Raw genomic sequence first — 26,095 nt, 5'->3', positions numbered from 1 at the left:
ACGATCAGACCGAGCCTACATGCTCCGCACCACTGCGCCTAAAACACGGTGGCCGGCAGGCTCCTAAGCAACGAGAGGAGACTGAGCCTCTGTATGTTCATCACCGTACTCCTGTGTTAATTTTCCAGATTATGGAGAAAACAGAGATTTAGAATTCCGCCAAACAAAACCACGAAGTTCTGGCATCTGCCCTCCGTGGTGGGCCCTGGGCATGAACACCTTGGCCACACCACATCGCACCCAATTGTTCCCACGAGGGAGATGGGCGGTATGAGGACAAACATACGTAAAAACCCAGGTAGTTAGTTATGACGTAGAAGAGACTTAGCACGTGGAAGAGGCAAGGCCTCCTGGACTGGCTGGAAATCCAGGGCATTCCTTTCCGTGACCCGGTTTCTGAGCGTCGGACTATGGTACCTTCCTACATCCTCCCGTGGAGGCCCCGCTGCTCTCCGAGGAACCTCATCTCCGTGCGGAACAGACACCGGGTGGCTCTTCCTCACAGTGAAGTCACTGTGGGCCTGCGGGGTCTCCAAGTGGGCAGAGGCCAGCGTGTCCCCCGCGCCACCATCACTCCTCCCCCCTGGGCAACACAACAAGTTCCCTCAGCCACGTCTGCAAGAGGACTTCCAGCTCTGTGATCGTGCTGAGCGCTGTCGTTCCCCTCAAAATAGGTATCTGGCCTTGGATGGTGAGCTCAGTGGTTAGAGCAGTGGCCTGACCACCAAAGGGTCATGGGTTTGAGTCCTAGTCAAGGTCACTGGTTGGGCAGGTACAGGAGGAAACCAGTCGATGTGTCTCTCTCACATCGATATTTCTCTCTTTTTCCCTCTCCTCCCTCCCCTCTTCTACTCTCTCCAAAAAGCAATGGGAAAATTATCCTTGGGTGAAGATAAACAAACAAACAAAATACATACATGGCATCCAGCGGTGGTGCCGACCTGGCTGGCAACCTCCCTTGTGGTCGGGACGCCACAGGGCTGCCCAGCTCTGACTTGGTCCCTGTCACTTACGACTGTGTGAACTCCCGCAGCTGTGACATGGCCAAGTGCAGAGCAAGGACGCAGGAGCTGGGATTTATTCTTCCCCCTTCCGAGGGGCTCCTGTGTGAGGGGCCCTTGGAGGTCAGCTGGCCCACACACGTCACCTCACAGATGAGGCGAGTGGCCTGGGCGGGTGGCTATGCAACCCGCTCAGGTGCCACCAGTGCCCCTGGTCCGAGTCCAGCTCTCCCAGGCAAGTATGCGGCTGGCTCATCTTCAATGTGTAGCCAACCAAGAACTTTCCAACTTGAAAGGTTGAGAGTCCTTCACATTTTAAGAAAAAAAAAAAAAAAAAGAAGTGCTCTGAAATGGACCTAAACAGCACGTCACATAAACGCATCAATTCTTCCCATAAAAAAAGTTCTGACCACCTGCTGGCTGCCCACTTCCGCACTGGGGCAGCCCCAGATCGCACCCTCCCGGTTCTCCCTGGAGAAAAACCCAGGAGGCTCTGTGAGGACCCATATTTATTTATTAATCAATTGAGCAACACAGCCCTGTTTTTTCTAACAATTTTCCAGTCAACACACCCAGCAGCCCTAAATCACCACTTCCCCCGTCCTGCCCGCAAAGGGAGGGATGTTTGATGTTACAGCTCGTGCCCCGGCTTTCAGGGAGAGGCGCTTGTAAACTAATTCCTCAATTTGTCAAACAGGACATTTTCATTGCAGCCGGACCCAGCTGGAAATGAATGTCTCCCACATGCATCCCCAACAAAACATAAAGCATAGCAGGCACTTAACAGAGAGAGACAGACAAGAGATCGACGGCTTCATCACATCAACCTGAACGGGCATGAAATAAAGCCAACAGCGCTGCCCCGGGGATGCGGACCCCTACCCCCACCCAACGGGAGTCTCCATCCCACCCTGCACCTTCCCACTCGGGCCTTTGCTGCTCACCTGTCCTTCACGGTCCGGGTAGGAAAGACCTTCTAAGCTCCCCCCAAGTCAGAATCAGTCGTGGCTTCCCTTTTACTTCACTTGTATTTTTGGAAGTATTCCGGAATGCAACAACTTTTCTTTTTCTGACTAAAAAACTCTTTTTAGCCCGGCCGGCGTGGCTCAGGGTTGAGCGTCAACCTGTGAACCAGGAGGTCACAGTTGGATTCCCGGTCGGGGCATGTGCTGGGGTTGTGGGCCGATCCCCAGTGGGGGGCGTGCAGAGGCAGCCGATCAATGATTCGCTCTCATCATTGATGTTTCTATCCCTCTCTCCCTTCCTAATATCAATGATAATATATTAAAATATATAGGTTAGAGCAGGGCACTGCCCATCCTGAAGCAGAAAGGTTTACCCCCAAGGGTCACAATAATCAAAGAACAGTATTTTCACTGAGCACATTGATAAAATGGAACTATCACAGTACTCCATGGATTTACCCATCCGGCAGTATTTCTGGAGGGCATTATGCGACGGGCATGATGCTGGGCTATCGCACAGAAGCTGGGATACAGAAGTCACCCACAGCCACGGGCAAGTCCCATGAAGTACCATGGGTGAGCATGCCCAGGACGGGGGCCAGGGAGCAACAGTGAGGAGAGCCCTCTCCAAGCAGCGACGTCTGAGCTCAACCCAGGAAGACTAGGGCTCGTCTGCTATGGGGGGAGCAAGGAACCTCGAAACAGCGAGATGCTTTGCAGTTGATCTGCACCTTCGAGCAGCGGGAAAGGAAGGCAGAGGAATAGTCTGCAGGCCTGGCTGCTAAGGAGAAGGGACACACCCCGTAAGCACGGAAAGCTCCCCACACATAAAGGGTTACACCTGCGTTTCCAGGTAACAAGAATCGGTGTGTCACGTGGGCTTCATGGGCAATGGAAACAGAAAACGCTCTCCCCAAGTCCAGCTCCTCATTCATCCCTACTGACGTCCGCAGCCCTCAGCCCTCCAGGGCTCGGCCTGCACGCCACTCACTCAGCCAGAGTTCAGCACAGGGCGCGTTTCGTCAGCTTTTTACTTTTAAACCAGAAGACAAGGAACCAAACTGGAGCAGAACATGCCACGAAGCAAAGACAGGTATCTTGAGACGATTCCACCAGTTCTCACAACCACTCTGCCGGCTTAGCGATGGCTTCCAGCTGCAGCGTGCGCCAGAGGTAAACTTTTACTTGACAATGTGGAGGAAACAGACCGCACAATGAATGGAAGATCTGTTGTATTTCCTATGTGTCGTGATTTCCTGTTCCTTTCACACTTCTGGCAGCCCGGCACCACACTCACAGAGTACTTTTTATGCTACAACATCAACAAAAATCCCCTTTCAGACTCAGAAAAACTGGGCATCTCTCAAGCATCAACAGCTCTCCATTTACTAACATAAAAACCGCAATATGACCAGGAACAATCACCCCGCTAACAAAGCCCTTCATTAATAAACCTCCCTTTAGATTATCCAAATACCCACCAGATCTTCACTCCCCCCTCTGGAGTATCGAGCCTCTGCCTTCTCCTCCTCTACCCTCCCGTGCTCACTCTTCGGTCACACTGCTTCGTTCATCACTGACCCGAGAAGCCCAGGGATGGCTGATTCCCTCTCCTCCCTTCAGAGTGGACTGGGGTCCAGAGAGTGAAGCCACCTTCCTGCCCATTATTGCCCCCCACCCCCCACCTCCCAGGAACATTCTCTTCCCCAAACTATGATCTCAGACTGTGCTCTCTTCCTTCTCACTTGATGGCTCTGACCCTCATTCTCGCCACCAGAATGACCACTAACTGGACCCCTATCATGCAGCAGGCCCTCCACTGGGTCTTGAAATAGACTCCTTCATTTCAGCCTATCATTCAAGAAGGTCAGTGTCGGAGCCCATTTTAAAGATGGAAACACTAAGGCTGAAAGAAACGGGGGCCCACAGAGATGTGGTTCACTGACAAACAGTGAGCAAGGTGGCCAGGATCCTCCGATTCAAACCATGGCCACACTTCTACTCAGAACTGGCCAAGTGAATGACAGGAACCACCCTATTCATAGATGTTGGGATGTGGAAAGCCTGTGTTCTGATCCAAGGCCAGAAATCCACAGTGTTTGGAGTATACAGCCACCCGCGTGAAAAGTGATGGAAAGAAAGAGCCGGACGCAGATTCTGGGCCTGACTTTGCCTCTCATGGGGCTAAAGAGTAGAGCAGACCCTTCTGTCAGAGATGTGTCCCCCTACCCCACGCGGGGTGAGTCCTGGGGCTCCTTGGCCAGAGTCAGACAGTCGGAGGTCAGCGGGGAAATGCAGCTCGTGAGAAAGCCCCGCAAACACACCAGGGTGACCACTCCGCAGGCAAGAGCCTCCACACGAGGTTGCCGGCAAAACTGTCACGGAAACTATTACAGCTTCTGTGGCGCTGCTGAGTCAGTCCAATGACTTGCAGCAAGTTCTCAGGATGTTAAAAAAATCGCCAACTCCAGGCAGCTTAATGATTATGAAATACGATTATTGGGAAATGAGATTTCCAAGTGACTCACGGGGCATGGAGGCCCAGGAAGGGGGCAAGCTGCATCCAATGGAAACTACTCGACTCCGATCCCTGCCCACCTGGGATTAAAATGCTGCAGAAAGAAGCCTCAGAAACGGCCCTCTGAAAACAACCAGGCCTCCTCCTGGTCCGACCCAAGACAAATGTCCGCTGAAAGAAGGATCAATCAACCACGGCAGCGATTCTCGCCTCACACTTAAACTCCTGGCCGGGAGAAGTCGGCCAAGGGAAACACAGGTGTGTGTGCACCTGTGTGAGGCTTCGCGCACGTCCAACTCGCGGCCGGCGGACCGCGTGCCTCGTTCATTTAAAAGAGGCCTGCGGCCTGCGGGTTGGACATGCTTGCGTGTAGATCGATGTTCTCATCCCTGCTAGTCACAGAGTGCCCGGTCCCCCAGCAGCAGTGGCACCACCTGAGAGCGCGTTAGAAATGCAGAACACTGGGCTTCCCCAAAACCTACCAGGCCAGGATCGGCACTTCATCAAACTCCCCGGGCAATTTGAATGCGCGCTGCAGTTCGAGAAACAGGGGCCTAGGTCTATGAAACACACACCAATAGCTATTTGCAACCTCAGTGAAAGATTCTAGGGAGGCAGACTGGGGAATTTCACTCTGCACCCAAACCACAGCGGAGCCCCAGAAGAACAGCTGGCACCAGTGCAGCCACCAGACAGCACCGAAGAGGAACTCTCTCTCTATTGGACATTTCCAGTTAGAGGCAAAAATCCCCTCCTGTCTCAGCAGAAGAGAACAGGACACAGTGAGCCGACCAGTGACCCTCAGAGGCAGCCGCTGAGCGGGCAGGGACGGCACCGAGGGTTCTGACCCAGCAATGGGACAAAGGGACCTCTTCCCAGTCAAGCTGCTTACTTCTGTCGGCCAAACCAGCCTTCAACAAAACATCAATAATTAAGCAGCACTCCGCTGGAATTAATAATGCAGTAAGAGGACTCGGCTAGAGAGCTTCCCTCTTACTTTAAGGGGCTTGAAATATGGCCTGTGGGTGGCTTGAAAAATGTTATCACAGGGGATTTTTTTTTTAAAAACTGCCAATGCACACCCAAAATGCACAGCCTGTCTGTTTATCCAAGTGCACAATTGGGCACCAGAAGAGGAAAATTCACCATGTTTCTAATATAAAATCACTGGATCTTCAAAACAAACAAAAACAGAGAGTTTTCTGGAAAAATCACCCACACAGAAGCCACTAGCAACTAAACATATGGCAGCAAGCTCCGAGGCCAGCTCCAGGGAAATGATTCAGTGGACAGGGCGTCTCCCCTCAAACAGGCACTCTATGCCCTGAGGGTGGGGGTGGGGCACCATGGCAGTCGGCTCTCCTCCTGGCTTCCAGCCCTGGGCTAATGGAAAGAGAACCGAGTGGAGGGTCCAGAGACGAGAGTTTAACTTCCATCTCCACCACTTATACTAAGCTCCTTGGTTCTGCGCAGTTCCTAGAATTTACCCATCAGTTAACAAAGACAACAACGACACACAAGGCCACCCAGATCAGAAAGGAAAGAGAGATAATAGGGAGGAGGGAGACCCCTCAACCCAGGCCCTGGAAATGGGAAAGAACTTCAGAAATGCAGAAATATCCTTCTTCCCCTAAAGAATAGAGATTAACCGAAGAACTTATATGCATAACCCATGGACACAGACAACAGTGAAAGCCTGCAAAAGGGGGTGGGGGGTGGGGATGGTAAAAGAGGGACATCGGTAATACTTTCAATAATAAAGATAAATTAATTTAAAAAATAATAAAAACTAAGATCTACACACACAAAAAAGATACCATGGCCCACGCCCTGGTGGCAGAGCTCTAGGCCCTGCTCCCTCCCCACTCTACTCATCCAGAAATGAGATCTTCCTATGTCCTCTGTCTTCTCCTCAGGGTCAAGGCGCCCCACAGCTAATCAGAACAACTCCCTGCACTGATGTGCCAATGAGAAAAGCCTGGATGTGGTCCATGGCTCTCAAGCACTATACATGTACATTCATTCATTCTAGGTCTGTGTGGTGATCCAGCTGTTTACATGACGGGTGCTGGGCTGGGAGCAGACACGCTGGGAGAACCTGCAGGAAGGAAACAAGGCCAACAGAAACGCAGACAACCATCGCCATCGATGTCTATGGGCACTCTGCTGTCACTGCTGGGGCTGACCCCAAACAAGGGGATGCCACCTGGGCCAGCGCTCAGGGCATAAATGCAAAAGGAGCTCTAAAATGTACTACACGGAGAAAACCATACCCTGGTATTCTCCCAGAGAGGAGTTCGAAGTGTAGCTGAGAAGGTTCAAAGGGTAATTTCTCTGTAGGATGACGAGCGCTCCCTGGGACATGTCAGGTTAACACCTGTCGCTCACCTGCCTTCTAAGAGAAAGGTGAGCTCACCCCGCTGTGGGGCCTTGTTTGCCTGAGTGAGGTAGGCAAGCGTGGGGCCAGAGCAGAACAGCTCAGGACAAGAGAGTCCTGAGGGGTCTCTTTCTCTGAGGCCCCGCTGCTGAGAGGGCTCCCTTGCCTCCGGCTGCCTGCACTTGGAGAAAGGTCACTGGTGAACACATTCATGCAATGAATACGTAAGGAGCCACACCTGCTCTTTAAATAGGCACTGAGAAAGTGAAATCACAAAAGCAGCAAGACACAGTGATTCTGCAGATTTTAGTCTAGACAAAGACAGAGGTGGGGGTGCCCTGATGTTTGCCGAGGGCACAGGTTTGAGCATTGAAAAGGAAGCTGTCTGAGAGAGGGGGGGCTTTATAGAGACCCTGAACCAGCCCTTCATGTGTGCCTGTCTCTCTCTCTCTCTCTCTCTCTCTCTCTCTCTCTCTGTCTCTCTCTGTGTGTGTGTGTGTGTGTGTGTGTGTGTTTTTTTTTTTTACATTCAATATTATTTTGTATTGGCTTCAAGTGTACGACACAGTGGTTAGACAATCATGTAATTTACAAAGTGTTCCCCCCAATATTTCAAGTACCCACCTGGGACCATACATAGTTACGACAATATTGCTGACTATATTCCCTCTGCTGTACTTCCCGTCCCTGTGACTATTCTGTAACCACCAATTGGTACTTCTCAATCTCTTCACCTTCAGGAGAAGGCATCCCTTCATCGTGTCCGATGGAAGATGACAGCTAACACTGCCCTCCCCTGTGGCCCACACATCTACTATGTGCCAGAGAAAGGAAGGATTTCAGACCAGAAAAAAGGGGTGGAGGTGGAGGTGGCGGTGGAGGCATGGTCTCATGGCAAACCCCTGGGAGGAAGGAGGAAAAAGGAAGAGGGTCTGGGTGGGCAGTTGGTGCCATTAAGAGTCTACCGTGCAGGCCAGGACCACACAATGGAGGAATTCTCAAGTTCTAGAATAAAAGCCACCAGAAGAACTGCAATGGCCAACATCTCATCTCCTGGGCGGATCACTGGCTTGCTGAAGAAAATTGCTATCTTCTCAATTCCTCGTTTATTTTCATTCTGAAAACAACTCTTACAAAACCGTTGCCTGAAGGAGACCAACTCCACTACACCCGGTCCTTCCGTTTCCAGATTCTTTACATGTAACTGAAATGGGGTACTCACAAAAATATGCCGGCCCCAAGGAAGACAAGCTGCAGCCACTGCATCTACAAAGAAAAGCCCCTCCCCCAACCCGTGTCCAGGAGAGGAAACGGGCTTGGCGGTCGGCGCAGGACACGGAGGTTGGGGTGACTGCCGGCCAGTGCTGGGAGGAGTGGCCGGATGCTCTCTGCCCAGGTGGGCACCTTGGCCAGGGCTCTGCCCAGCACGGCAATGGTTCTCAAACATTTTAGTCTCAAGATCCCTTTCTTAAAAAAATTAGAAAATCCCCAAGAGGTTTGTTACTGTCAGAAAGTGCGTTGTATCCACTGGTATTGACAACAAGAGAATTTAAAACGGAGAAAATTTTCCAAACTGAAGAAGGCACATTTAACTAGCTGTCGGAGGGTGACGCCATCACAGCAGTCCAAAGAGAGTGCATCATAACCCCTATGATGAAGTCTAAGTTCTGGGTGCTAATTAAGCACGCTAGTCCTCTCCAAATGATCAAATCCTAACATGTCCATGATAATGAACAGAACAAAGCATGGTGTCTGCAATGGACTGAATGCTTGCATTCCCTCAAATTCATGTGGAAACCCTAACCTCGCAAGCTGATGGTACCGGAGGCGAGGCCTCTGGGAGGCAATTAAGTCAGGAGCATGGAGCCCTCACAGAAGGGATTCGTGCCCTTTTTAAGAGGGGCGTCGGGGAGTTCCCGCACCCTTCCTCCATGCCAGGACACAGGGAGAGGCTGGCAGTGCGCAGCCCAGAAGAGGGCGCTCTGAGCGGGACCACGCTGGCACTCTGACCTGGACTCCCCGCCTCCGGATGGTGAGCAGCAGATCCCGGTTGTTGACCAGCCACCATGGCGAGCGAGGCACTGTTCTAGCGGCTGAACTAAGACAGAAATCCAATCCTGCCAGGAGATAAAAGCTGGGTGTGGATGGAGGCGCTGGTGGGCGGTTTCCTCCCATCCCGTGGAAACTGAAGAACTGAAGGCTGTCCCAACCTACCACGGCGTCTCAGAGAGCCTCTCCGCCGCCGTGTTCTTGTGTTTCCTTTGGTTTTGATAATCATCTTTGAACTTGGCTCAACCCCCAACCTGAAATCTCTCCTTTTCACCAAGTCATTCTCTGCTCTGAGCCTGAGCAGGCAGCGGCCACTGGCCAGCCTTGCTAACAGGACTCCTTGGTCCTATAACCTACGCATGAAAGGGTGGGGACCAGCTCCCCGTGGAGACAGCAAGACTCCCATAGCTACCAGTCATACCCAGTATTTGCTGCGCGCCGATGCAGAGCACACGGTGCCTAGCAGGTACCTCACAGCGACCCTTTCACTATATAGACATTATACCCATTTCACAGATGAGGAAACAGGCTGAGAGGGCTGAAGTGGCTGGCCCTCGATCACACCCCGAGGCCCTGGGGTGCTTCACCTCCTCCTCTCACTTCCCCCTCACAGCCGCCCTGTGCAGAAGGGTACAAATACTACGGTTGAGAAAAAAGCACCAACTAACAGGTGGTGCTGCGAGCAGGCACCCAGGGCACAGAGATGCTAAGAAACTTGCCTCGAATGGCACAGTTAGTAAGTGGCAGTGGCAGGTACTAAACAGCACCCACCTTCAGTGGTGGATTCGAGGTTTAAGTGAGTGCATGCAGGTCACTCAGGCTGGCATCTGACACACAGCAAGCACTCGATGGAAACGAGCTGCTCACAGCACCACGCACACAGGAAATGTGCCGCAGAGAGGAGCCGGCGCAGCGCAGATGTGGCGGGTAAATAAGGACATTATCCAACCGTCCTGAATAGCTTTAGTGCCCACAGCCGCCCGAGCACACTTCCAGCCATACTTCCAAGACTGCAGCTGGTCGTGCAGATCTGGGACGTGTCTTCAGTCCTGCTCTGGAAGGCACGCAGTGGGGGGTGGGGCAACCATGCATGCTGGGTCGCAGGGCCCCGGTTCCACCACCTTCTGGCTGCACCACATCTCTGAGCCTGGGTTTCCTCAGCTGCAAACTGAGGGCAATGCGCATGTCCCTGCCCACCAGCACTGATGTCCTGCTGCTGCTTCGGCCAGCTAGTGGCTCCAGCAGATCACAGACCCCTTGGCTTCCCCTCACCCTGCCCCCGCCCCGCCCCCCACACACAGCTGGGCTCTTCCTGCTGAGTGCTGGCTCCAGAATTTGGACTGCTGGCCTCATAAGCAAGTTCACAGGGTGGGGGGGCAGAGAGCAGAAACACCCCTGTACCAGTGGGCTGCAATCCAGGAGTGCCTGAGGAGAAGGTGGGAAATGAGTCCTCAAGTCCAAGGAATTCTAAGTAGGCTTAACAGATACAGCTAGAGATGCTTCACTGGGGAGACTATATGTATATGTACATATGTATATACACTGAGTGGCCAGATTAATATGATCTCTGAATGCATAATAATCTGGCCACTCAGTGTATATCCTATATAATAAAAGGCTAATATGCAAATTGTCCCCTTGACCAGGAGTTTAACCAGCAGGCAGGCCAGCCAACTGCCCATGTCCCCTCCCCCTGGCCAGGCTGGCCGGACCCTACCCATGCACAAATTCATGCACCGGGCCTCTAATACACACACACACACACACACACACACACACACACACACACAATGAGTGGCCAGATTATGCATTCAGAGATCATAATAATCTGGGCACTCAGTGTGTGTGTATGTGTGTATATATAATAAAAGCCTAATATGCTAATTGTCTGACCATTCGTTCGACCGTTCAGCCAGTTGCTATGACACGCATTGACCACCAGGGGGCAGATGCTACAACCAGTAGGTTAGTTTGCTGTGGGATCCTGCAGATTGGGACTGGGCGAGATGGACTGGACACACCCTGGAGCCAACCTCCCGCCGACCCTCTGTGGCCGGCCAATCTCCCACGGTCCCTCCCCAGCCTCTAAAATATTTCTTCTAATTAATTTCCTTTCAATGGAAAAGCCATGGGCAGCCGAGTCACCTCACCGGGAATCAACACGTCACCAGCACTCATCCTCTGAGGCTTTCAGTGAGTTCCCTTCTCTGGGCTATGGTTCTACATCAACCCCTCAGAGTAAGGTAAGTTTTTGACCCTGTAGGGTGCTGACAAATAAAATATGCCGGCAACCTTTGCAGCTGTGGATGAGATGCGGACAGATAATTTAAGTCTTTGTAAGAACCAGTCTGAAGATTCAACAAATGCGTAAGTGTGGTCACGAACAGAGCAGGAGCGGCAGGGGAAGGTACTGAGAACGGGAAGCGGGAGGAGGAAGGGCGGGAAGGCCAGCCTGGCTGTCACAGGGTCAGCAGGGGGCACTTCCCTCCCACTCGAAGGCAGTGTTCCTTTTGATTCATTTCTGGGATTTTTTAAAATTGTCTTCCTTCCTGACAAAATGATCTCAGGGCTCAAACACAAAACCAATGACCAAAAACACAAAACACAATGTGCGGACGCATCAGTGTTTCTATCCATGGAAACACCAATGGAGAGGTCTGTCTGGTCCTTGCCCTGCCTGGGCAGCGGTTCCAGAATCAGGGCTGAAGAGGAATCTCAAGATCCGAAGGAGGGGTTTGACCTCTATGCTCTCTAGGGCTCGCTCCCTCTGGCTCTGAAATGGCAAGTTTATACACTTCCCCTGAACCCTTACAGGTCCTGGAGTCGCCCCTCTCCCTTCCTTCCGGTCCACGGACTCTCCATATTCTCAATTCTGCCTCGGTGCACCTTTGCCTAAGTTCTTCAAGGCCTCCCTCCCCACTGCGTGTGTGCGTGCATACGTGTGTGCTGGTTTGCTCGTCCACATGTGGTCCCTTCTACTGCCCTGTCCTCCAAACAGCGATGTGGCAGACGCAGCACCCACGTCTCGGCCTGCTGGTCCCGGTGAAGGAAAGGCTGAGCTGGCTGGAGAAGGCAGTGACCCCCGTGATTCCCCGTTTTCCAAGCATCGCACCGCCGGCAGGAAGCATGGGAGGCTCGGAGGCCCCGGGGAACTTCCCAGGGGTGAGAAGCCGCTCTGTCTCCTCTGAGAGTCAGGACACAGACTGACACAGCAATTTACCCCACGAGCGTAGGCCCTCAGGAAGCAACCGCTGCCGTTTCAGAAACAAACACAAGTGAACTCGCCCTGGGTAGCGGTGTGCTGGGTGAGGGCGAACCTCCCTTCCCGCTAACGTTTCTAGGGGAAGGGCACGGGCAGAAATGAACTGTCTGGTGGATAACATGAGTGGTATTCATACTCTTGTACTCCATGTGTAAAATGTACATAGATGTTTAAGCTGTGAACTTTAAAACCATGAATTTGTTTTTCGGCGGCTACAGTGCCTCCGGCAGTGGCGTAACATCGAGGAGCCAAACAGGTCTGGTTTGCAGCTTAGCTCTGCCGTGTGCCCGCTGTACCGTCTGAACATTCACTGGTCGGCCCTAAGCATCTCCTCTCTCCCTACAAAGTGGAGGAGCTCCCGCAAAGCTGCTGCAAGGATCAGAAATATGTCAAAAATTAATGTAGCCCTACCCGCCACGGAGCCGCTTGATAAGCTGTGGCTACTACAACACCGTAGCGGCTCCTGAGGCTTCTGAAGACGTGCAGCGTGGGAATGAAGGCCGAAACATTTCCAGAAGGCTCCACAGGGAGAGCAGGTCTGCCTTTACTGGGAGGGGGTGTTATGGAGTGGGGTTTTTTAACCTCTATTTCCCCTGATCTAGCAATGCCACATGACTGCGGGGGTGCTGAGAGATCAAACCTAAGTCAGAGTCCAGTGACGGTGCCTTACAGCAGGAAGTGAATCTGACACTCAAGTCTCAGCTTCAGAGTAAAGCTCAGCCCCCAGCCCAGCTGGCCTGGGTAGGCGCAGGGCCCCAGGAAGGCCACCCTGCCCCCCAAAATGGATGTGTGAGTCAAGAGTCACATGTCAAGCTCCTGTCCATCACTCATGCTTGTAGGAGTAAGTCTGGGTGAAGCGCCCACAGCGTCTGGCGCCACGAGGGGACCTGCCCAAGCAGCAGTTGTGGGACCCTGGGTGAGAGCTACAAACGGCCTGGAGACCTGGGAGACACGGATCCCAGGCTGGATCTTGGTCTTTTCCCTTCAACAGTACCACCTGAGCCGGGAAAAATGCCCACCACCACGCCCCCAGCTCCTCCTCTGAAAATTCAAGCGGTACATCACAGAAGGCTGAGAGGCCTGATGATAAAACACACACCGGGAGCCGGGTAGCATTCCCAGTGCTTCCGCCATCGGTAATGCTGGGACCTGAGCATCCACCTCCCGAGGCTGATGCAAAGATGAAATGATGCAACGTCTTGAACTTGGCATTGTTTCTAAGGGCTCACCAGGCTGAGCTATGGGGAGAGACAGCCGCACTGCTCAACCCCTACAACCACCTCCCAACAGCCTCATGAGGAAGCCTGAGCCCACGGCTCTGCTGGTTCTGTTGGGTCAGGGCGTCAGCACCGTGAGAGTGCACACAGCTCTGGGAGAGGTGAGGGCGGTGGCACCTTACCAGGCATTCATACCTCCCAGTGAGTCATGCTAAGTTTTCCCGCCAGGAGAGTTAGCCGACACCCTGGTGAGGAAGATATGGGTCCTGAGCCAGGGCAATCACGGTGGGGTGGGTGGGAGGAGGATGGCCTGGAACCTCATAGGAAATAAGAAGTCGTCAAGGGACAAGGAGGATGACGAAGGGAACCCAATGGGCAGGGAAGACCCCAATCACGGAAAGACCACAGGCCTAGGAGACACAAACTCAGCTTCCCACTCACTGCACATCTGGGTCACCTCACCATTGCTCTCTACACTCAGTGTTCTCATCTGCAGAACGAGGTTGGCACTGTTTACTCTCAGGATTCTCTGAGGACTCTTTAGGATACTACCTGTAAAGTATTCAGCTTGGAACCTGGAACATTCTATGAAGAGTCGAGCCAGACTTGAAGAAACCCACTCTGAGCTGAAATGCCCCAGGAAAACGGCTCCAGAAAGCCATGCCTGCCGATGGGACTCCCTAAGGAAGCAGAGGCCCAGCGTACGCAGAGGAAGTCTCAGACCTGAGAGTGGGTCTCTCCAAAGCCTTTGGAAGTGAGAAAGCACCACCCCAGAAGGCACCGCGGCTGGGTTCCAGGTCAGCCCAGGAAAGCCTCCTTAGTCAGGAACCCATCACGTAACCGATTCGCACAACAGTGATGGGGCTAACTCAAGGACACCTGGGATACAACTCGGCTTTGAAAAAAACCATGTGCCACTTCTCAGAGAAGACCATCATTAAAAAAAGGACAACTGGGGAAGTCTGAACACTGCCTGGTATTTGGTGATATGGAGAACAGGTCCGATTTTTTTTTTTAATGTGATCATGGTGCTGTGGTTCAGTTGTTGTTGTTTTTCAAGTTATCTTTTAGAGACACGTCCTAAAATATTCATGGGTGAAATGAAACCACCTTGGGGTGATTCAGGAAAATCAGGGGTGGGGGCAGAGATGAGCACAAGGCTGGCCAAGGCCGGTCAGTGCTGAAGCTGAGAGAGAAGTGGGTGAGATGCAAACTCATCGCTCTATTTTTGTGCGTGTGTAAAAGCTAAAAACAACCGACAGACCAGAAGAGGAGCATGCCCTAAGTCAGTGGTCGGCAAACTCATTAATCAACAGTACAACGATTGAAATTTCTTTTGAGAGCCAAATTTTTTTAACTTAAACTTCTTCTAACACCACTTCTTCAAAAGAGACTCGCCCAGGCCGTGGTATTTTGTGGAAGAGCCACACTCAAGGGGCCAAAGAGCCGCAGGTGGCTCGTGAGCCGCAGTTTGCCGACCACGGCCCTAAGTGAAAAACCACTTGAAGGGCTGAGCCACTAAGAAAAAAAGACCATGAAAGGTGTATGTATGTGTACGGGGGTTACTGATAATGCAAAGTATTACAAAATTATCCAATTATAAAAACTTTTTTTTTTTAATGCCAAAGGTCTTCTTTACATTACAAATTACTTGACAAAACCTCTCCGAGTCTGTCTCTCAGATGGTGAGCTATGACAGCGTGAAGAGGGGTGACATGACACGGGAGACGAGAAGGCAGAGCTGACCACAAGCTTCAGCCTGCCGCTGTGTCAGTCCTGCGCCCTTTGACAAGTCATGGTCACTTTCTGAGCCCCACTTTCCTCCTCTGTGAAATGAGGAAATGGTGGCTTTGTTGCCTTACAGTGTTGTCTGGATAAAACGAGTCAAGTGATAGGAAAGCATTTTGTAAGCTGTAGCAGAGTTCTTGCTGGCAAGCAAACCCAGAGCCCGGGGCTCCTGACATCACATGACCCACGGCTCACCATTTACAAAGCAAAGTCAGAGAGGCCGACTCTGAAATACCCCATCTCTCATTAATCCCTCCAGTGCCACCTCATGAACGGCCGCCCGGACGGCAGATATAAATGGCCCACATTCAAATGCCTCCCACGCAGGAAGCAAGTCAGGGGGGAAATATTTTCCCTTCCCACCGGCAGAAGACTGTGTGTGTGTGTGTTTCCACTAAGGGAGTAAACGAACGTGACTCTCGGATGCCGGGGGAGGGCCAGGGAGCCCCGCAGCCCCAGGTTTGATTCCTGGCTCCGTCACACTGGGTGACGTGTGAGTTACAAACAACCCACGTGAAGGACTCAGTCCAGGGCTGGGACTCAGCAACGGAGCTACCACGGTCCCAGACATGGCTAACCGGCGACAGGCGGCAGGCTGCAGACCCCAGGAGGGAGACCAAGAACTTGGCTGGGCATCCAGGTTTGCCACGAGTCTGTGACATGGATGTCCTAGCAAATTTAGTAACTGAGGGTTTCCGGCTGCTCTGTGTAATCGCGAGGCATATAACTAAGAGTCCAGAGAGGTACACAGCAGAATTTGGAAAACCTTTGCCAGCGCTGCCCTCAACAATTATAAATCACATGCCGTTTCACCATAATCTTCATATTTTTAGTCAAATTTATGAGTGCCAACTAAGTAAGGAAAAAAAAGAGAGGGAGGGATCAATCCATGGCTCTGAGGCACTTTCAGTGTAAATGTACTAAGTCAGTGGTCGGCAAACTCATTAGTCGACAGAGCGGCAAACTGCGGCTCGCGAGCCACAGCCGCAGTGTGCCGACCACTATACTAAGCTGAAGACAGGTTTGAACATGAATAAGTACATAATGGAGCTCATTAGCCAATCAATGACAATCATCCTCAAACCAGAGGGAAGAAATGCTCTTCTGTGGCCATCCAATTGGTATTTTAATACCCTGCCAGGAAGTTCTTCTTCACTCTAACCTAAATACCTCATGTGTCAGCGAAAGCCTACTTCCTGATGGTTCTATTTTGTTACTCTTCTATTCACAAGCATTTTTTCTTGAGGCCCCATTGGAGGTAGAATGAGCATGGGATGGGCCGAATCCTTTCTGAGGCTGGAAATCCTTCCTAAGCCTGGCTCGTCATCGGTAAGCAGGGGGAAAGCACCGGCCCGAGGAACTGCTGGATTCAATTAAATGAGATGATGTGTGTCGGGCATCCAGCACAGCACCCAGCACACAGTAGGTGATTTATTGTGGTGTCCGCATATCCTGAATTTGCTCAAACTCTCATCACAAATGCAGATGCCTGGGATGGTGACGGCGTGACCGGACTTGGCACCGCTGTCCTCACCGGGAGGCAGCGCGTTCGCTCGCAGGGCTGTGAACATCTCCCTGTTATTGAGGCGGCGGCAGCTGCTGGGCCAGCAGTGAACGCTTATTTTGCCTTGCACTTTGTGGAAATAAGAAGGGAGTATCTAATTTTATGTAAGTGCTATTAATGCGAATAAACATTACGAGGAAAAGGAAATGGGCTTCATAAAAAAATGATTAATGAAACACCGAGGAGGACTCCTCACATCTTGGGAAAATGAAGACGCTCCCAGTTTATTCTGCATGTCACTGGTCAGCGAGGAAGCCACTGAAGGGAGGAAAGCCGTTAGCCCTCGGCAGACCTTTAAGCAGCGCCTGCTCTTGCACACACACAGGCCGCCAGGCAAACCAGAAAATGCCCGAGCCCGGCCCATTTCCCCCGGTCTCCGTCCAGCTCGTGTCCACGGAAAGCTATTTTTGCTCTCTGTGGATTTAAGCGGCAGCGGGGAGTTTCTCCTCTGCCCACAGCCTGTGCGGAATGTTGGTCTTTCCTGACCACATCAGGAAAGCTGCAGTTAGAGGCACAGGGCTGACCACAGCCCTTCAAAGTGCCCGAATGAGTACCGCGCGGGGGGGGGGGGGGGGGTGGGGGGACTTGCAGAGAGAGGGGGGCAGAGAAACCAAGGCGCTCCCAGTGCGGCTGGGGCCAGGCCTGCTGCCTGGGCTCCCGCTGCTTCTCCTGAGAACCCCGAGGCCCCGGCTTCTCCACTGGGTTCTCACTCCGAAGACGGATGAAGATGATGATGAAGAGGACGGGGCCAGAGAGCTCGGTCCTAGTCCCAGCCTGGCTGTGTGCTCTCGGTGGCGACCCCCAAACCCCAGTCCCTGCCCGAGGAGAGGCTTAGCCCTGCCCGTCACCTAACCCACCAACGTGGCCCAAGTGCTCTCCTGACCTCAGCTGGTCCCATCCCATCCTCCCCGCCGATCGGCTGGAGGGGGGCCCTGGGCTAGGAGCACGTAGTGCTGGGGCTGCCATCCTCTGCCGTTCCCCCAAAAGAGAACACCCTCACTTCCTACTATTCTCGCCACCCATGTTCCAGGAGTCCTTCCAATGAACCCTCATGCTGCCTCATTTAGCTCTACTTTGTTTTCTGGGGGTGAGGTGGAGCCTGTTAGCCATAACAAAGGCACCCAACACCCTTGGGTTTTGTGGGCCTCCGCTCCCTCCCCGCAGAGAAGAGGGAATGGACGGATGGTCTCGAAGGCCCTGCCCAGCTCTGTCGCGTGTTTTCCATAATAATGGAGTCACCGTGCCAGGGGCCAGGCCGCGCAGTGGGGACAGGGCCGTCCCTGCCCGGCCCCTGAGCACAGGGCTGCAGAACACAAGCTACCCGGGCTGTGTTCACGACAGAAAGAGCTGCTATTTCCCTCCATCCGAAGCACATCTGGCAGGAACTGAGATGGCCTAGCTCACCGTAGCCAGCTCCGCTTCCCGTAACAGTTGGTACCAAGAATGCCTTCGTGTTTTGGGCCTTTCCTCCCTGCCACAGGAGGTTCTGCTTTTGTCTTCCTAGCTCCTGGGTGGCGAAAGTGGGTGCTGTCTTCTTCAAGGGACTACACTGCAGCTCTCTGGGGAAAATTATAGCGTAGTCCCCGCATTAAAGTTCGGTTCTTACATAAGTGGACGCAAACGGCACCACGTCCGGGGCGGCTCGACACGCTCCAGGCAGGAGGAGCCCACTGGGAACTCCCGATTCTGTGAGGACCAAACGGGGTCAAGTGCCCTCAGGCCTGACCTGCCCCCTACCCCACAAATAATTAAAACTCAGCCCACGGACCCTGAAAAGAGTCCTGAGGCACACAGAGGCTCAAGTTCAAGGATAGATCCTGTTCACTTTAAGGCGCTGCCTCCAAACCAAAACAGAATTCCTGTGGTCTCAGTGCTTCACGCTGGAATCGGGAAGGCACACAAGCCGGCGGCCATGGCCAGGGCCAAGGCACAAATGCACCCCCAGCGCCTGCCCACAAATAACCACAAATACCTGCATTCATTATGCAGCCGAGACAGTGGCTCCTTACCCAGAAGCCCCCGCAGAAATCCCAAGGACCAGCGCTGCCCTGGCTTCGATGCACCCGTGGAAGGAAGGGACATGGTGGAGGGGTTGAGGGGAGGAAACAGAAAGAATCGGCAGTGACACCGGAAGCAGGGACAGTGCGGCTGCACCTCCTTACCTGGGAGTAGCACCCACAAGGACTGAGTATACAGCAAAACTGAGTTGACAGTCTGTTTCAGATCAAACTGGCTTTGACCATGACCCTGAAAGGTCAAGGTGTTTAGTGGTGCCTCTAGTCCCATCCCTGCGCCTCCAATACTCGGTGCTTGAAGGCACACACCCAGCTCTGCCACCTGACTCACCACCCACCCTTCTGGAATGAGTCTACTGAGTCTCCGCCTCACACTTACACATTCAAGGTCTAGCCCAGTAACAATACACAGCACCAGCAATGAGGACATAAGGATAAGCTTGCCCAGCTGGTGTGGCTCTGCGGTTGAGCGTTAACCCAGGAACCAAGAGGTCGCTGGTTCGATTCCCGGTCAGGGCGCATGCCCGGGTTGCTAACTCGATCCCCAGTAGGGGTACGTGCAGGAGGCAGCCAATCGATGATGTTTCTCTCTCATTGATGTTTCTATTTCTCTATCCCTCTCCCTTCCTCTCTGAAATCAAAACATACTATTAAAAAAGTAATCTTTTACTGAGCACTCACCGTGCCAGGCACTGCTCTAAGCACTTTGCAGACACTGACTCACTGAGAGGTAGTTACAATCTCCACGAGGAAACGAAGACACACACTGGGAGGTGATGGGGCTGCAATTAACCCTGCCATTAACTTCTTCCTCCTCAACCCAAATGTCGCCACTGGTCTGGGCGGAGAGAACTCTGCCATCTTCCCACCGAGGAATGCTTCTGCCCTCCCCCCGCCCCCCCAGGAGGGGGGCTGACTAATGTGCCTGCTCGGACCCTGCCCTGCATCGGGCCACACTTTACCGGAAATGAAGTCACCTGAGTGCCTCACGTGCATGATCTCCTTTAATACTCAGAACAACTCCATTTAGCAAATGAGGAAACCGAGGCTTAGCTGCAAAGTGATCCCCAGCCCATCCCTTACTCATGTTTAAGTAACACATGTGGGAATGGCTGAGGCCAAGGTAGGTTACGTAAATGGAAACCACCTCTCCAAGGCTCCCGACTCACAGACTTGAGGGCAACGACCTGGGCAGTGGCTGAATGGCCAACCCCACACCAGTGCTTCCAGTGAGAGCCTTAGCCCGGCACCAGGGAGTCCTGTGATCTACGCTGTGGCCTCGCACGGATCATAGTATGTATTGAGAGCAGATTGGCCTGCAATATTTAGGTTCCTAAATTCAAGTTCACTCTCTGCCCATCCTACTTGGAAGCAAATTCTAAGGAGCAGCAAGGGAAGAGTCTCCCCCCTCCCCCCAAAAAAACAACAACAACAACTCCAGCCTCCATAGCCTTTGTGAGCAGAGTGCGAAGAGCCAGGGCTGGGAGTCAGGACACCTGAACAGTCAGGTCTCATTTCCTTCCACTGTTAGGCCTCCCTGAGCCTTGGTTTATTCATATGTAAGAAAATGACAGAATGCAACCAGACACTGGATGGTAGATATGGAAGATGTGTTTTAAAGCCTAAAGATGGTATACAGAGGGCAAACAGCATTAGCTTGGAATACCTGGCCAACAGGTTTCAGCCTTGTTTTTGAAAGAGCTTGCGTTCCGTTCCTTCTCTCTTTGCTTCTGCAGGCAAATGTATCTTCCCCGGCTGACCTCTGCTGGGGATCTCCGGGCGGGGTCAGAGGGCGGGGCCCCAGAGCGAGCTGTGCGTGGGGCGGTGTGCCAAAGGCAGGCGTGTCCACGGTTTGCTGTTTTATCTTCCAGAGATCAGGGACAAACTAGGGGCATGGTCTTTACCTTCAGCAACGCGCAGGGCCAGCCTGCATTTTCTGTCCACCCTTCCCGAGCCCACTTCTTCAGTGGGACTGCACCTAGCTGAGCAGCTGCTATATAAACAAGCACTTCCTATTAGGTTTACCAGCTTTCAACATTTCAGAGAACCGAAGAGTTTGCATTCCGGAACACTGGGAGCCGCGGAACGAGATCTCCTCAAGCCCTGGCCACAGAGGCCCGGTGCGTGAGAGTCCCCGGAATGACGCCCCAAAGAGCCGGGGTAAAAAGGAAGCACAGATGAAGCCTGACTGGCATGCAGGAAGATGCCACAGGATGGGATTAATTCCCAAATCCATCGCTTACTGTGGGTGCAACCTTGGGCAAGACTTTATCTGCTGTGAGGTGGGCGGGGGGAGGGGGGGTAATGATAATAGTAGGGTGAATGCAAGTGTTAAATATGAATAGGGCTTGCGCGTAGTAGGAAAGCTAATAACTGGTAATTACTGTTGTTATGACAGAATGGATCTTGATGGTGAATCTACATTCTACACCTTCATTCTTCATTCAGCCAAAAATTCCATGCCTTCCGGAAAGACGGCACACGTGGCCTGCACACGTTAAGCCAAGCTAGCCTCTAACGCAAGACCCACACTTGATTGTTGGGCCCCTTAAGAAAACTCAGACCACTTCTTAAGGGCAAAGCTGCGGATCTGCCTATCTTCAGGGCCTAGCACACTGCTGGGCACATACAGGCGCCTTGTTCAGGGACTGGATGCTCAGTTGAGTGACTGAGCGTGTACTGCTGGGGTGAATGTCCCGTGGTCTTTCCCATGCACTGCCCCTTTCCACCTTGTTAGTAATAGTGACAGCCCTTTTTATCTCCTTCTCAGAGACCATTGGTTTCCCCATAACACAATCCAGATAACAACTCCAATGTCTCAGCTAGGCTTAGCAAAACGATGTGTACATAGCAGGTGCTCCCCAAAAATGTGTTGACACCCAAGTGAGTTCCCACATCTGAATTTGAAAAACCGTCAGTAAATATTTGAAAGCAGTGGGGGAACATGGTGTAGTTAAGTACTGCCATTAAGAACCCCCTGGAATGTGAACATGAGGAAAAATGAAGCCACTTAGCGACTTAGGCACCGCTGTTTCCTGAGACAGAAATTAAAAGGTGCCATGAAAGCGAAGCCTCCTATGTCCTCTACCAAGCCAGCGAACTAGGTCTTTGCAGACATTCAGAATTTAACTCCATTTACTTATAGCCATCGGACTCCGGAGACAAATCACTTCATCTCCAGGCCTCAGTTTTCTTCTCTGTAAAATGGGAGATATACAATGGTCCCTCCTTCCTTCAGCTCATAGGAAGGTTAAATGAGAGCATGCATGCCATCTGCCCACGTCGGGCCTGGCACAGAGCAGCTGCTCAACAAATGTGCGGAACATGCCTCCTCCATCGTTACCAATATTAAGTAACCAAGCACACCTTTGCTGGACTCTCCCTTTCACCAAGCACTAAGCATTGACCAATCCAAGCCTTTATTTTTTAAAATTTATTTTTGTTAATCCTCACCCAAGGATATTTTTCCAATGATTTTTAGGGAGAGTGGAAGAGAGAGGGAAAGACAGAGAGAAACATCGATGTGAGAGAAACACATCAATTGGCTGCTTCCTGCACGAGCCCCGACCAGGGCCTGGGCCCAAGAAGAGCCTGCAACCAAGGTACGTGCCCTTGACCGGAATCGAATCTGGGACCCTTTGGTCCGCAGGCCGATGCTCTATCCACGGCGCCAAACCGGCTAGAGCCCAACCCAAGCCTTTAAACAGAGGGTCGCTCCTACTGGCTCCCCCGACAGTGGTCCTGGAAGGCCTGCTTGCTCCATCCTCGGAAAAGCTGTCTTCTCCTCGCCTCCTAGTCATTTGCTCATAACTTCCAAGCGGTCACGAGGGAACAGCGCGCGTCAGTGTGCTCTGGCTGCTGAATAAGCAAAACACTGGCTCTCTGCTTGGAAAACACTCTCCACCAGGATGAAGGCTTGGCAGCCAACCCACTCCTGCTTCCCAAAGGCAGCCACTCATTGCATGCCAGCCACATCCTGACTCCCCGCGTCCTGGGGACCCCTCGCCCCCAGAGGCGAAGCCCAGGAGGAGCCTCTGCCTCCTTTACCGTATTTCTGACCCCTTTCCTGGAGTGCTCGTACAGAGAGATTTCAGCAGAGGCCCCGACATCTGCAAAACACTCTCTCTGCCAGTGACACAGCAGAAGGGAGGGAGTGGGTTAAACGCAGATTCCAAGCTTGGAGCTCAACACAGGTTTTGAGTTGAGACTTATGCATGCTAATTAGGAACCCAGAGAGCAAAATAGTAAACGAACAGAAAGACATTTAATTACTAGACCTAGAAGAGATTGTTTTCAGAAGAAATAATTCCAAACTGCCCAAGTTAATATCTACTCCTGAGTTTCCACATCACCAAAAAAGTACCCAAAAGTTCTATTCCTAAGAATAACCACAAGATGACACCAACAGTGTTCTAAAGTAGCGGTCGCCGACGGGTGGCCCACGGACCACTGGTGGTCGGTGAGGTCCGAAAGGTTGGCGACCTGTCCTAAAGGTCCCAAGTACCTCACTTGTGAAGCACAAACCAAAAAGATTCGGTAGTTTGCTCTGAAACTTTTCTTTAATATTCTTAAGGCCCAGGTTTTTTAAGAGCTGAATTCTGATCCACTTAAGATACATGCAATAATGTACCCGACATACATGTAAGCTGGGGTGGGGGTGATGGGAATTCAACAGCGGTGGTTATCTATCTATCTATCTATCTATCTATCTATCTATCTATATCTATATATCTATATCTATATCTATATCTATATCTATATCTATATCTATATCTATATCTATATCTATATCTATATCTATATCTATATCTATATCTATATCTATATCTATATCTATATCTATATATAAAAGGCTAATACGCTAAGTGTCCGTCCCAGTAATGACGTCACAGCTTCACCTGGCTTCCTCTCCCTAGTGACAACTAGCCTCCTTGCAGTTTCTTCAGCCCAGGAACACAGGTGGAAATATTTTACACTTTAACCAAATGTCTGTGAAGCATTTTCCCGTGCCTCATCTCATTTGATCCTCACAGAAGACCTGGAGTAGGTAGATAGGAGACTCAGTGGAATCCTATTTTCTTTTCATTAGCCGGAAAACAGAGTTTTAGAAAGCTTAGAAACTTGACCCGACTGAAAAGAAGAAGGAAATGGTGGACCTTGAAAATGACTTCAGGTTTTCTCACTGCGCAGAACAGAGTCAGACACTGCTGCAGTTAAATATTTTACCCTTTGCTCTCCCTGCGTGATCTACAATAATAATTTGCTTCATGTTGATATTTACTGCTGTGTTGCTGACAATTACCTGAAAGAGAAGCTGGGGTGCTTCACTGGGCTGGAAAAAGTTTAGCTACATCAGAAAGCAGGTCTAATTAAGCAAGTTTATTCTATATATATAAAAGGCTAAGATGACTCGCACATGTGCGATACATATAAATCTCTTGCTGGCACCAATCGCACGCGTGGTGTGTTTCCATCATTGTCAATCGTGAATTTGGTTGACACTTCTATTATAAAGGGCGAAAAGCGATATTAAAATATTTCTAATTAATTTCCTTTCAATGTGCACAAATTGGTGCACCGGGCCACTAGTCTATCAATAAGAAACTAAAGGGTATGTTTCACATTCATGCAAATGAAAATCACTTAGGAGTTCAACTTCATGGACTATGATTCAAAAGTTAAAAGACACAGACTGGGGACAATGACTTCCTGACCAGTACTGTCCTCGAGTTCAGAAAAGAGAGTTACAAAGTTACTGCGCCATTCTGAGTGAAAGAGTTACTGTTACATTTTTGAGACCATGAGTGTTATCAATGTACTCTAACATGACACTTTTAAACTTGTAGCCTGGTTCCAATTCCTTCTCAAGTTCATAGGTGACCACGTTTGTATTATGACTGATCTATTTTTCTATCCTTGCAAAACAGTCACACACACCACACACACACACCCGCCTTGCCTTTGCTTTTAAATTGAGTTATGGTACCTCAAACTAAGACCAAGAGCAACATTTATCCTATCCTTTGCGGTTGCTGAAATTATGGGCACATACCCCTACAAACAGCATCTCCAACTACTTACCCTTATCACACCCCAAACAGAATGCAGGAACACTATCTGAATGTGCAGACAGGGAAAGTTAGAACAACTGACGGCACTATTAGCAGGCACTGAAGAAGTTCTCGAGAAGGAAAAGAACCGCTTAGTCTAATCCATGTGACATCCTTTGGAGGCACATACAATTAGTACAGAAAAAAGGATGCAAAATGCTCCGATATCAGCATGTTCCAACTCATCACAATTCAGTGAAGGACTGACCCTTCATGGGGTGGAATGCCTGGCAACTCCATGTAATCCTGGACACTAAGCATCAGGTTAGCACAAGGCTGACAGTTCACAAAGAAGGAAAAAAAAAAAAAGTAAAGAAAAAAGATCATTTACCTCTGGTTTACAAACACACCTAGTTTGGTGAGATATTCCTCCAACTGAATTTCAAAATTCAGTTCCATCACCATCATTAACTTCAGAAAGAACTCTAGAAAGCATCCTCAACTGGCAGAAAACGTTCAGACTAATCTGCAGTACCTGGCAGGCAAGATGGGACCCAGTACCAGTAGAAATCTCTCCTCCTAAAATTTAGGACCTGGGAAGGGGTGTGGCTCCCTGGCCCCAAACATCCCCCAGCTCGGGAATCAAGACACTCTGAATGGCTCAGTGGTTGGGTGTCAACCCATGAGCCAGTAGCTCCAGGTTCGATTCCAGGTCAGGGCACATGCCCAGGTTGCAGGCTCAATCCCCAATGGGGGGCGTGGAGGAGGCAGATGATCAATAATTCTCTCCCATCACTAATGGTTCTTTCTCTCTCTCCCTTCCTCTCTGAAATCAATAAAAATATATTTTAAAAAAAGACACTCTGACTGCCAGGCAGCAGCTGCAAGTGGAGCAAGGAGGAGGTCCCAGGAGGGGCAGGGGTGGGGCACCGTCGACCTACCTGGACCTACCTCCTCCAGCAGCGTATGCGTTCCTGCAGTTGTGCTCCAGAAGACCAGAGCTACATGCAACCTGGTCTGAAGAGCAAGCAGCAAAACCCCGTATCAAGAGCAGTTTGCCCACAGAAGCGCAAGCTTCTCAGTGCTAAAGAGGGCTCCCCAAACCTCAAATAAGCCAACCCAGGAGAATCCATCTGGACAGAATGGTCTGCTTTCCGAACTTCCCCCAGTGCTGTCTCCTGCAGCTGAAATAGGTATGGCTTGCTTGGAGGGGAGTGGTGCTTTATGGCACTTACAGATGGTGCCAAGCTCCAGGGCAAATGTCCTATTTTCATCATCGAGGTTCAGAG

General features: G+C 51.3%; 1 protein-coding gene across 2 annotated transcripts in view; it reads right to left on the bottom strand.

Moving 5' to 3' along the window:
- The window catches only part of ASAP1 (ArfGAP with SH3 domain, ankyrin repeat and PH domain 1), a 219,984-nt gene that overhangs the window by 138,728 nt on the left and 55,161 nt on the right, over positions 1 to 26,095 (bottom strand). The gene's annotated exons all lie outside the window — the stretch shown is intronic.

The sequence above is a fragment of the Eptesicus fuscus genome, chromosome 19 (assembly GCF_027574615.1).
Source record: "Eptesicus fuscus isolate TK198812 chromosome 19, DD_ASM_mEF_20220401, whole genome shotgun sequence".
Classification (NCBI taxonomy): domain Eukaryota; kingdom Metazoa; phylum Chordata; class Mammalia; order Chiroptera; family Vespertilionidae; genus Eptesicus; species Eptesicus fuscus.
This window is presented reverse-complemented; position numbering and strand designations above follow the sequence as displayed.